At 48.1% G+C, this 12903-nt stretch overlaps 1 protein-coding gene across 1 annotated transcript in view; it reads right to left on the minus strand.

Annotated features, from left to right (window-relative positions):
- Positions 1-12903, minus strand: part of RhoGEF3 (Rho guanine nucleotide exchange factor 3) — a 296106-nt gene that overhangs the window by 151374 nt on the left and 131829 nt on the right. The window lies entirely within an intron of this gene.

The following is a 12903-nucleotide window of genomic DNA, read 5'->3' on the forward strand; positions in this document are numbered from 1 at the left end:
CGTGCAGAGCAGACGAATATAAGATCGAACGACAATGGCGGTCATGGAATGAAAGACAGAGCGGGTAGTACACCACGATGAGGTACTAACACCCACCAGGGACAGTTCTAACACCCACCAGGGACTACTAACACCCAGCAGGGACAGTACTAACACCCACCAAGGACAGTACTAACATTCACTAGGGACAGTATTAACACACAGAGGGGACAAGTGGTTCCCCAGCAACATCCCGCTAACTACCACTTGGGACCAACCAGTTGAGGGATCGTCGCCTCCAACACCCTCACCAGCAAGGCTTATATTGTCCCAACCACAACCCACTCTCATCATGGGCCGCCCACCATCATCTAACGCACTCTCCCCAACATCCCCTTCTCTCTCTCTCTCTCTCTCTCTCTCTCTCTCTCTCTCTCTCTCTCTCTCTCTCTCTCTCTCTCTCTCTCTCTCTCCGGGACAGGATAGAGCTCCATGTAATTCAATTCCATCACTTTACTTACGCCCGACATGCTCTCGGAGTTGGCAAGGCATAAAAGGCACGTGACACGCTCGACTGTAACATAGTTAATACAGACGGAGGTGATGTGAGTACAGCTGGTTACATGAGCGGGGTTCAGAGGCTTTGCATCCATTCAGTCCGGGTACAGGACGTCCTCGGGTACACCAGTGTCAATGAGGTAAGTTACAGAGGGCATGAAACTGGAGACTCGAAGGCCGGCCTTGAGTTAGCGACAGAGAGGCACCCCTGTAAACGCCAGACTGGTGTAGTATTTACCGATAGACTGGTGTGCTCGCCGACAGACTAGTGCATCTATCGACAGACTAGTGTGTGTGTGCTGATAGACTGGACAGGAGAAGTACCCCTGGTATGACCTGTGTGAAATACCCATCGACACTACGGGATGCAACGAGTGATGTCTGAGTGACGATGGCGTGTGATAACCAGGGTGTGACAGTGCAAGGCGCCGCCGCACAAGCTGCTGCTGTAAGCAGATGACGCCGTGTTGGATGGAGTGATGGGCCAGCTCGAGGATAAAAGTGAATACGAATAATGACGGGACGGTAGTTTACGGCATCGGACGGGAAATGATGATGATACATTTGCTTTGCGTACTGAAGTACTGAAAACTGTGTATGAATTTCAGATATTTGGGAGTAAAGTTTAGTAAGAATGGTTCTGGGGACAGTGAAGTGGACGTGCGAGTTAAGGATGGCATGGTAATGGAGCACGCAAGGCAGGTAACAGGTTGGTTAAGAAAAACATACAGCAGAATAGTGCGAGGAGGATAGTCAGACTACGGATGAGATGGATAGACACAGAGACAAATGGTTAGGGCGAGGGATAGCTCAGTTCAGATGAATGACTGCGGATCAGATGCAATCGAGGCGTTGTGGGTACAGAGGTGTTGTGGAGGGAGAGACGTTTCTCTCGACAAATCAACTTAGTTTGTAGTGTGAAAGTTCAGGTCTCACTTCTAACATATTTGGCAGGGGTAGTGTGTGTGTGTGTGTGTGTGTGTGTGTGTGTGTGTGTGTGTTGTTAAGAGACTGTATGTAAACAAGAAATAAGAGTAATGATGATAAATATACATAGACAGAAATCTATCTACTACCCGATACTAAAATGGTACCCATGGTGTTGCTGATGCACGCAGGAAGAGGAGAGCCGGGCGTGCACGTGCGTGCGTGTAGGGAGGGCGTAGAGGCGAGGCAGACAGGCGGTGGCCGGGGGTTTAAAGTGGACACCACCACAGCCTGACCCCACACACCTTGCTCCTCCTATCCTCAGGGCTAACGAACTCACTCCTCTCCCAGCACTCAACGAAGCCTCACGCTTGTTAACGCACTCAGCGAAGCCTCACGCTCAACGCACTCAACGAAGTCTCACGCTTAATGCACTCAACGAAGCCTCATGCTTGTTAACGCACTCAACGAAGCCTCACGCTTGTTAACGCACTTAACCCTTCCCGCCGCATTGATAACGGACCCCCTCCCCGCCGCACTCACCACACACTTGCTACGTACTCACCCTCTCCCCGACGCACTTTAAGGTACACGATAATCACAGAGACTTGAATCAAAAGTTACTCAGAAACTTGACGTACATTCGAATGGGGGAGTTCCATCCCCGACGAGACTTAACTATCCCTCTACGCACCGTCCCAGGGATCTACCCCTCACACTGACACTGTTTGTAAACACACGGTCACCTCACCCACACATATCATCTTCAAGTCATTCAACTCACATCCGTCCCTCCATACATCCACAACCACGAAATACTCATTCTTCATTCACTCCTCATCCAACATCTCATTACTGAAAAGCAAAAAAAGAATCTAATGTAATAAAACTGTTACAATATATTTACAGCAAAGTCTCCACACCCAAGTCTGCCTTAAATCAATCAAGACATAACACACAACTTTTCATAACCTCCAACAATTACGAAATGCAATTAGTGTTAATGACTCCTTCTTCGTACCTTCACAACCCAAACACACAATGAACACCTTCCATGTTCTGGTTCTTCTCCTCACTCTCAGGTCGCCTCAACGTTTTCCTTGTTCCTCCGTCTTCTTACGTCATGTGCGGGCAGTGAGGTCCCGGCTCCTGGAGCTGTGGTACCGACGAATGACATCATACGGTCAGAACCTACCATCCTGGTGACACAGCGACAAGCCTACTAGCAACAATGCAGCACCTGTAATGTCGTGTGCGCCTGTAAAAGGGTCCAGACCCCTGCCTGGGGCGCCATTAACATACCAGCCTCGCCCTTCCTCCACAACCAGCCCCTCTCACTCACTTCCAACACCGCCTCATTCACTGCCGACGCCTCCTCACTCACTCCCAACACCGCCTCACTCACTGCCAGCTTTGGAATTATGTCACTTTATATGACCCTCTTCAGTAGGAAGGTACGAACCTTGAGGAAGCCGGTACGACCCTTCAGCACGACGGTACATGACGGCTTGGTCTGTGACCTGACCCTTAAAAGGTCGAAGGTCAGGTACTCGTATCTAACAGTTGTACCGTCATGCTCATGTGGTTAACCTGAATCAAAGTCAATGTCCAGTGTGATAATAATGTAATAAGTTATACACATGCGTTATAAACCGCAGTTTACCACCGTCTACATCTGAATATGGACATAGAAAAGGGTCTAGGACCACCCCGTGGCGTCACGGTCTCCATATAAAGCTACTTTGGCAAAGAGAATTGACAGAGCGAGCGAGCTCCCCTCTGACTTTTCGATACACTGCCCTTCCAAACTTTTAATCTCCCTGTATCCAACTCACCTTTCCACATCCCTCTCCCAACTCGCGCACTCGCCTGCCTCACCCCCCTCCGCCCACTCGCCACCCCTACTCGTCCCAGTAGATCGGTACAGTGGAGGGAAAACACTTGTTTTTTGTCAGCGAGGGCGTACTACAGCTGTGCGGGGCGGGCGTAGCCGTCATGACGCGCACCGCCGCCCGCTCACCTCCCCGCCCGCGCCTGCATCACACCGCCCAGTCTAAACGCCCACATCCCATCCACCAGCCCACGCCTGTAATGCCTCCATGACCAATCCTGCTCCCGTGCCCGCTCGTAAACCTTTATGAAAACCAACGATAAAAAATCCTCCCTCCTCCCCCAGTATTCTTTAAGATGCAGCGGTGTTCAAATATTCGCACATGGCAATTTGTAAACATTTCCCCGACACTTTTACGATGCACTGTTGGCAAACACCTGTTGAGAACGTTGAGAGAGAGAGAGAGAGAGAGAGAGAGAGAGAGAGAGAGAGAGAGAGAGAGAGAGAGAGAGAGAGAGAGAGAGAGAGAGAGAGGAACTACACTATGAACACACTGTAAAAACTCGACAGAAAACGTAGTTTTTTATCGAACCTGTGTACCTGCGGATGTACCGCCCCTGGCGCCTCGCCTGCCACAGTACAGCTCCCGCTTGGCCCAGCGAGAACCGCATCCTGCTGACCTGCAGTGACGGTAGGGGAGGGGGACCTGCTACCTGCTGGCCAGGTGCTGCAGCCGGGCAATAAGTCCGATACCAGCGGGTCCTCCCGCTCCCCACCTCCCGACTATCAGAATGTCTTCACTTCCTACTCACCACACCATTTTCACCTGGACTGCTGGGGTAGTGACGCTCGCGACACGAGCAGTGAGGAGTCATGCCACACTCCAGTCTGCAGCTGGGGTAGTCAGGCCGACCTCCCGCGCCCACACGCCGAACGCAGTCCAGTCGTAATACATACCCACCCCGCTACTCCTGCATTACCACTCCATGCCAGCGAAGGAGAGCCAGACTTCAGGTCGCCACCCGCATGACGCAGGCAACACAATCTGGCCCAGAGGACGGCCTCGGATCCTGCCGCAACACGAGCCTCTCGACGCTAACGTCCTGAGAGACATCCTTCACGGCCATATACCTGATGCTACCCTGTGGTATATCCTACACACGGCCACTTCCCCTCTACGTCTCTCCCACACGCTACGAACGACAAGACTCTCGGCCTTATAGACCTCGAGTATTACACCCTTATTGCACTGTACGACGGTAGGGCTATCACCATGATGAAGACTCGAGGGCCAACCCCCTGCTCAATGGGGCGCCACACACGGCCACAAGGGCCCCCCTCAGGCCACAGTCCCGTGACCCTGGGGGCCCTCCGCCTCTCTCCTACACCAGTAACCTTCGTGGCTTATGGGTGGGAGAAACCTGCGCCCATGGTAAACACCCGCAGGGGAGTTACGAAAGTCGTGTGTGTGAACTCAGCCAGCTCTCTGTTGGTCTGGAACCAGGCCGCCGCACATGCCCGGCACACACCTCTCCTTCCCCAAACCCATGTGAAAAAAACCGCCATTTCAACACCGAGTCTGACTCTGCCGGTCAACTATCTCATTTCATCAGCCACCCAGGATGCAACCTTATTTCTAGACCGTCTAACCCGTCCACTCATTGCTTCATGAACCAGTCGAGCTCATGCAGGTCGGCTGATTTCTATACTGTCTGACTGCTTCGTGAACCAATCGAGTTCAGACGGGTCCGCTGACCAACTCAGACCAGCACGGGTATCTAACGCCATCCTTTTGTGACAATATCAACCTCATGTGTTTCTAATGACTCTAGGCCAACACGAATACCGTAAGAGGGACACATTCTACTCTCTGTACGTATGGTTGCTTCCCTGACACCTCCGTGCAATTCATACCCAGGGAGGAAGTCCATCAGAATGCTCTTCAGCGTAACCTACATTAAGTATCTTAAGTGAGGCCACAAACAAAACGAATTCCAATAACTCATATAACTGCAGTGGCAACACATGGCAGCATACCACAGGAGACGTGAACAGATGACGCTGAAATATTAACACACACACACACACACGCTTGATGCTACACAATGGAAGGATCAGGACGTGTACATCCCACACCAACCACCTCTCATATTCCAAATTTCTGCCACCGGCCTCCACCTGTGTAATGTTGAGTATCACGTCGCGCTCTTACAGAAGCAAACTTAATTACTGATAATTACATAAATGTATATAAAAGTCTCCCGGCGCATTGGTAAAATCTACACTGCAATTCCAGGAATAACTAATAACTTCATATCTGGTTCCCTGAATCAGTTTCTTCTCAATGATAAACACAGGAAACATTAATTATGGACGAGGAATTTTATGATATCTTCTGGTGTTGCGTGTCACCTCATTCGATGTGGTCACGCAGCGCCCGACAGGCCACCAAGTCCCATGGATACCGTGTGTGTGTGTGTGTGTGTGTGTGTGTGTGTGTGTGTGTGTGTGTGTGTGTCGTCGATGGCAACTCCGCAGCTAAATTATGGAACTCTTTGTCTTCGCTTGTTTCTCCTCCCATCTATCCACCTCTCCTGAGGAGGCAGATCGATCACAATCCTTCCCAGCAGGACCAGTGCTGCTCCTGCGGCCACCGGCGCCCGTGACTGGCGCCTTTATATGTTGTTATTACCATTCCATAAGAACACCAGGACCCGTTTTATGTGGCACTCACAGCTTCCAGGCTCCGATACAAGCACAGACAGGCCAATGATACATAGTGAGAGAGAGAGAGAGAGAGAGAGAGAGAGAGAGAGAGAGAGAGAGAGAGAGAGAGAGAGAGAGAGAGAGAGAGAGAGAGAGATACCAAAGGTACATACCACACAAAGGGAGCAGACAATCCCCGGCTGCTTAGCAAGCGCTAACATTCAGCAAATGCGCAATGGAACAAAAAAATAACTTCCAGAATAACCCCACCTCAATATACTCGGCATCCAATGCATTGGCAACAGCACAAGACCACGCCCACAGCAACCTATACCCACAAGTCACCCCCTCCCCCTTCTAAAAGAAAAAAAAATACTGAAAAAAGGAATAATGACCTGACAAACACCAAATAACCAACGCCCGCTATCTTGAGTCTTATATACAATCTACCAGACATAAACCGATCCGAAACGGCACTCCCCATTCATGCGCGAGTTATACTTTCTCTTGTGCGTTCAGGACCAAACATCGACTCTACATACCACACTGCCTTTCATGCCCATGATGCAACGTCCACACAGAAGACAGTGTACGTCATCTGAATTGTTCTGTACTCACACAACAAACAGAAACACACATCACTGCACATCCTGACCCGTGGGATGTGGCTTGTTTGTTCAATATATATATATATATATATATATATATATATATATATATATATATATATATATATATATATATAGGAACAAAGTGCATATGAACGCGCACAAGGGTACCGGGTTCGATCCTGGCTGTTGGAAGGAGTTTCTCCATATCTTAAGTCAGTACCCACATGTATTCACGTGCATAACTATGGCCATGTGTACCTTACCCTGCCAATGAACGCCCCTGTACATACGAACGCCTTAAGAAACCCTGAGACGGGTATCCACACACGTCCTAACTGAGCGTCGCTACCACATTATGTAGGACTGGTGTGGTGGGCGGGTAGACCATACCCTAGCCTCCTACCCAGAACCACCCCAGTTACGAGACCACACCCCGGCCGCTGTGGGGCCGGACTTGGGGAGGATTTCCCACACCGGGGAGACATCCTCGTCAGGACTGTGACGTCAAGGACCATGGGAAAAGTTATGAGTCATTACGTCATCCTCCAAGTAAACATCAGTCTGGGAAAAATATGTAAACAGAAATTTATGTTGTTACTGAAAAAACGTATCAAGGATCTTTTTTGTACATGACCTGTGATCCTTTGATGATGGAAATATATAAAACTAATGTTTTCTCTTAATCTGTAATTACTGGTGTTGGAAAATGGAATACAAGTGCATTGGGAAGTGACGCACTCCACACACACACACACACACACACACACACACACACACACACACTAATAAAAACATTCTTGTGGTGTAACAATTTCCGGACACTCAAGAATTAAAACGCAAATAGAACAAACCTCGTCAGATCCCAGTCCACTGCAGTAACCATTGTATAATCCCCCGCGATGCACAGAGCGATGCACAGAGAAATATGAGGTAAGATAAAAATGAAGTTTTCTTTTTCCCCAGCAAATCTATGACACAATGAAACACGTCCACAGACTGCCAGAAATTAATATTTTATGAAGCGACACATCTGCCCTTTCCTAACTAAGCCTTGCAACTAGAAAATGTTTGCAGGTGTTTAAAGTTTAAGTCCAAAATTAACTGTAATTTCCTGGGACGGCAATGCCATTTTAAACAGCATTTACTAGGGGGAAAAATTACCAGACAATACACACACATCTCTATCGCAACACAACACCCACACGGAAGCAATCCTTCAACACTGTATATATATATATATATATATATATATATATATATATATATATATATATATATATATATATATATATATATATATATATTGGAAAGGATCACAATTTTGCGAGTGATCAAGCTATTCCTATGAGTCCACGGGGAAAATGAAACACGATAAGTTTCAAAGTGCACTTTCGTGTAGTAATCACATCATCAGGGGAGACACAAGAGAGAAATATAAGTTGATATATATATATATATATATATATATATATATATATATATATATATATATATATATATATATATATATATATGGATTATAACTAAGGCTATACAGGTAGCCCTTATGATATGATGTATATGGCCTCTCGCTATGGCGGCCCGTGCTGGTCAGTGCTCTTGTTGAGACGGCTCGTGATGGAAGATCCTCTCGAGGGAGCAGATTAACTCGCTCCAGCAGCGGTGTGGGGGCGTCCTGGGTGGAGTCACACTACCCAGCTATACGATCCCACCGGCGGGATATCCTAGAGAACATGGGTCGGGAGTAGTGTCCTAGTCCCGTGTCGGGTGTCCGTGATGGTAGGGAGCTCCCGAGGAGGCGGGTCGCCCTCGGGGGAAGAATCCTCCAGTGGTGGGTTCGGAGGGGACTGCTTCTCATGGGGTGAAGTGTCCCCGAGGTAGGCCGTCATGTGCCTACACAGGGTGCCCCTGGGGTAGCATGTCCTTGGAGTTGAACCCCCCTGAGGTTTTATGAAAGAGTCCTTCACAAAGTTGGCTTCACACAGCCTCTCCTCCTCTACCCTGCTCTATCAAACCCCCTACATAATTACATTTGACGCAAGGCTTTTGACGACTTCCTGACGAAGGCAGGGGGAAGCGGTCATCTCCAGCAGCCTCTCTCACTAGAGACCAGAAGACGGTAAAGCACAGTACCTGTGCAGTGAACCAGAGTGCCATCCACTGCAGTGCCTCACTGGGCCCTACGGGTACCGCCATTAGCCGTGCCATCTCTTCAGGTCAGGGTGGTAGGGAGGGTGGTGGCAGCGGTGGTGGCACTTACCGCCCAAATCTTCTCCAGATGCCAACTGATGTGTGGTCTGTGGCGGGTCTGTGGTGGGAAGTGGAGCAGGCCGGCCGTGTTGCTAGCCACAGATAACGCAATCCAGAGTGGCCCAGACCGACACCGGAGCATCAATCTAATGCCCTCACCACCAGCACATTCCCCCCTCACTAACACCGGCAACCTAACCCAGGAACAAACGTACGTACATACACATCCTGACAGGATAGTTCGAACAGGACGAAAGCCGCGAGATATACAGTGTACATACGTACACGACAACTAATGATGTTCGTTGACCATACCCACGTTGATGGTCGCTGGACCCGCCTGGAACAGCCTAATCTTTCAACAAAGCCCCCACTCCCATACCCTCCCTCCACACCACTGAGCGTAGTTCGGTGTCTCCCTTTCAAAATCAAGCCTCCACCCCCCAAGTTTTCCTTCTTATAATGGAAAACTTTTAATCTCCCTTAACTCACATGGCCGGGCTGAATGTAAGAGACATACCCCCATCCATTCTTCTGTCGAGTCTACATTCACAGTGGCCATCCATCTGGCAATCAGTTTAATCCTTACCCCCGCCAAACCAGCCGGTTTACCGTCGGAGGCCGCCACCCGTTTTCTAACATGGGCCCCCTAGATTAATTCGCTCCATCTGTACGTCCACCATACGAGGCTGTCAGCCACCTGCCTTGGATGGACGAGGCTCTCCTTCACGATGAAAATAGCCAGACATGAAGATACATACATTACCTCTCATGGTCACACCAGACAAGACCTTCAGGTCTCCCTTCCCTCCACAGCAACGTACTGCTCTCCACGAACGTAACCAAGACCCACACACCCAGACCTTCAACACATAGAATTACAGGCTCGTGGACCAGACTGAACCTTCTACACACACCCACACAGGAACAGCATAGAGACATGAAACACATTACCTGTATAAACTAAAGAAATTCACTGGAACACAACAGGCTTCTTCCTTAAAGCCTCGACTTACACTTATACAGTAACCTGTATATGATATTTAAGTCAAAGTAATTTCAATCTATATCTAAATCTAACAGACACAAAAACTGCTGAATATACTGCATTATCTTAACAAGCATGCGCTCAGAACAGACTAAGAAGCAGAGCAATAACACACGCACACCAGACTGACAAAAACAGACATTGGCTAAAATGCAAATCCGAGTACAGCTCACTTAATACAACCTCACCAGCACACAACCCTGAATGAAATGGTGTTAACACCTTGAAGAACAGAGACACGACCTTTACGTACGGCGGCACGACCTTCCAGCAAGCGGTTAGTAAGACCTTCTCACAAAATGGCTTGACCTTCCACCTGACCCTCATGGCTACCTCATAATACCGAACCCCTCTGTGTCTCGCTCTATCTATCTGCTAGCAAGGAAGAGGACAGCAAGAAAATAAAAATGAAATAATAAATGAAATAAAAAAAAATGCATAGCTTCCTTTGTGCGATGTGATCCCTGTTGACGTAACTCACACTATCGCAAAATCAGTAACTACAGTTGCTTCCCTACACACACACACACACACACACACACACGCCGCCATCCCCTATAACAAGGTAAAGCTTATCTGAGGTGACGTAACTTCGCTGAAACTGGATACAGTATGGCAGACACTCTCTCTCTCTCTCTCTCTCTCTCTCTCTCTCTCTCTCTCTCTCTCTCTCTCTCTCTCTCTCTCGGCCACGACCTATCTCATGCTGCTGGTCTGTATGTCCTCTGGGTGCTCCTCTTCTCTCTCTCTCTCTCTCTCTCTCTCTCTCTCTCTCTCTCTCTCTCGTCTCGTCATGCTTGACTTCGGCCCAGCACTAGTGTCCGTCGCTGCCACCACCCGGCCGGCGGCAGTTAAGGCCAGGGACTGCCCGAGTTGCAACCAATACACTGTTAAAACTTTCATCCTCGGTACGTGTGAGATGACACTTGTACACAGAAAGTGTTATTCATCTGCCTATCATTACCACCAGGACCTCTTTATTTTTCTTCCTACGGGACTCCTGCAGCTCTAAGGCTGCGCTACATTCAGTTGCAGGGGCAGGATGGAGTCCTTTCAAGCAGGGAGTTACTTGATGATACTGATGCAACTTACAATGATACTCGTGCTGCAACTTCCAGCATGAGGAACGTAATCCTCCTAATCAATTCTTGCACATATAAAGCTACGATGAAAGTTCCTTTCCCAAACGAATTCTTTTATTTACATTTCTCCCACAAGCCCAGCTACGTGCGGTGAGCAACTGTGTTACGAGAACAATGCTACGAGACCCATACTGTCAGCTGGCTGTCCCGGGCTACAGCATCACTGCCAACAGTCATACTCTAATTCCTGATAAACATATAAACATTTCCTTCAGACATTAGTCCTGCAAGGTATTTTTTCCCCATCAGTATCCCGTGTTGCCGCGCTGGGTGGAGGGTGAGGGAGAAAGCCTCTGCTTTGCTCTGCTTTTCTCCTGCTACTTATAAGGGGTCTGCTAACTACTCTATGAATGCCACCACTGCCACAGCTTAACTAATACTCTATTCATCCTTAATCACTTATGCCTCCTATCATCAAACCAACTCCTTAAGATCATTTCCCCTGGATCTTACAACCTGCCACTTGTTACAGCCACACGAACACACGTCTCCATTGCTGTCAGCATATAAAGGCCACAGTCCCAGCTCATTACTGCGTGCGTTGCTGTAAACAAGTGCGTTTCCCTGGGCACGGCGGTACGACCCTTGGGTATAACAGCACGACTTTGTGACCGTTAGTGACCCTTAAGGGTTTAAGGGTCAAAAGGGTCTGACTATGGAGCTCACGGCGTTAAAGGTGAAAACGGCTTGCTCGTGGGGATGGAAGGGGGGAGGGGGGAGGGACTGGTTTAGAAGGCACAGTAAGGTCAGAGGTCACTGGTGGGTCGAGGTCGGCTGCAACCCGTATGTCTTGAACGGGTCACGTTGCTCGTGGTAAAATATTGCATCTACTACCACTACTACGACCACTACTACGACCATTACGACTACTACTACTACGACGACGACGACGAAGACGAAGACGCGATTCACGTTATGAAGAAATATCATGAGTACAACTATAAACATCACATGACGGTAGAAAACGTGGGCGTAATCAGAAAACAATGAACCAAGGTTACGAGGAGCAACACATCTTCATTTTACAATAAAGTCGTCCTTCCTCCTGTGAGGAGATGAAGGCGCTCCACCTCACAACCCTGAGCTCATGGGTCACCTCACAACCCTGAGCTCATGGGTCATCTCACAACCCTGAGCTCATGGGTCATCTCACCAATGTAAGCTAAATGCTGATAAACATTTACCTCCACATATTTAGGTCTCAACAAACAAACTGAACGGGACATATGATATAAAGATATACCACAGACAACATGCGGCACAGCTGAATATTGAAACATCACGCACAAGGATTAACACATAATTCGAAACCTACAAAACAAATATTAATGTAATCAATTACTATGATTACGGCTAATGGGACTAACCACAGCCATAATGACGGAGACTGGGGAGCGGGGAGTGTAATCATGGAAAAGTGTCCAGTAAACCCGCCACTAACCTAACCATCACACAATACACCACCAGACCGACGGACTAATTCATCTTACGTATGTGGGAACACAGGTGACCACACACCAGGGCAAGGGTTTATCTCAAAAGCTGAAATGCTGGCAAAATGGTCATGTCGAAGGATGTCCACAGCATATGAAAATAATATATAAAAAAAAGGCCAAAGCAAAGAACTTTAAAAAATAGCCTTTGTGTGTACTGGTAATGAGAAAATACTGGAAATATCCCCGAAGCAAATAATGCAAAAGGTAACTGTAATGGCCATTAAAAAATGAATTCAAACGAGCAAAAAAGTTTTAAAAAAATGTAAAAAAAAAAAAAAAAAAGGCTGACATCAAACTTCATGATGGTTATGAGCTGAGAAATGAAGCTGCAGGTACGGAAGGCGAATACAATTCA

This window comes from Panulirus ornatus, chromosome 32, assembly GCF_036320965.1.
Source record: "Panulirus ornatus isolate Po-2019 chromosome 32, ASM3632096v1, whole genome shotgun sequence".
Taxonomy (NCBI): domain Eukaryota; kingdom Metazoa; phylum Arthropoda; class Malacostraca; order Decapoda; family Palinuridae; genus Panulirus; species Panulirus ornatus.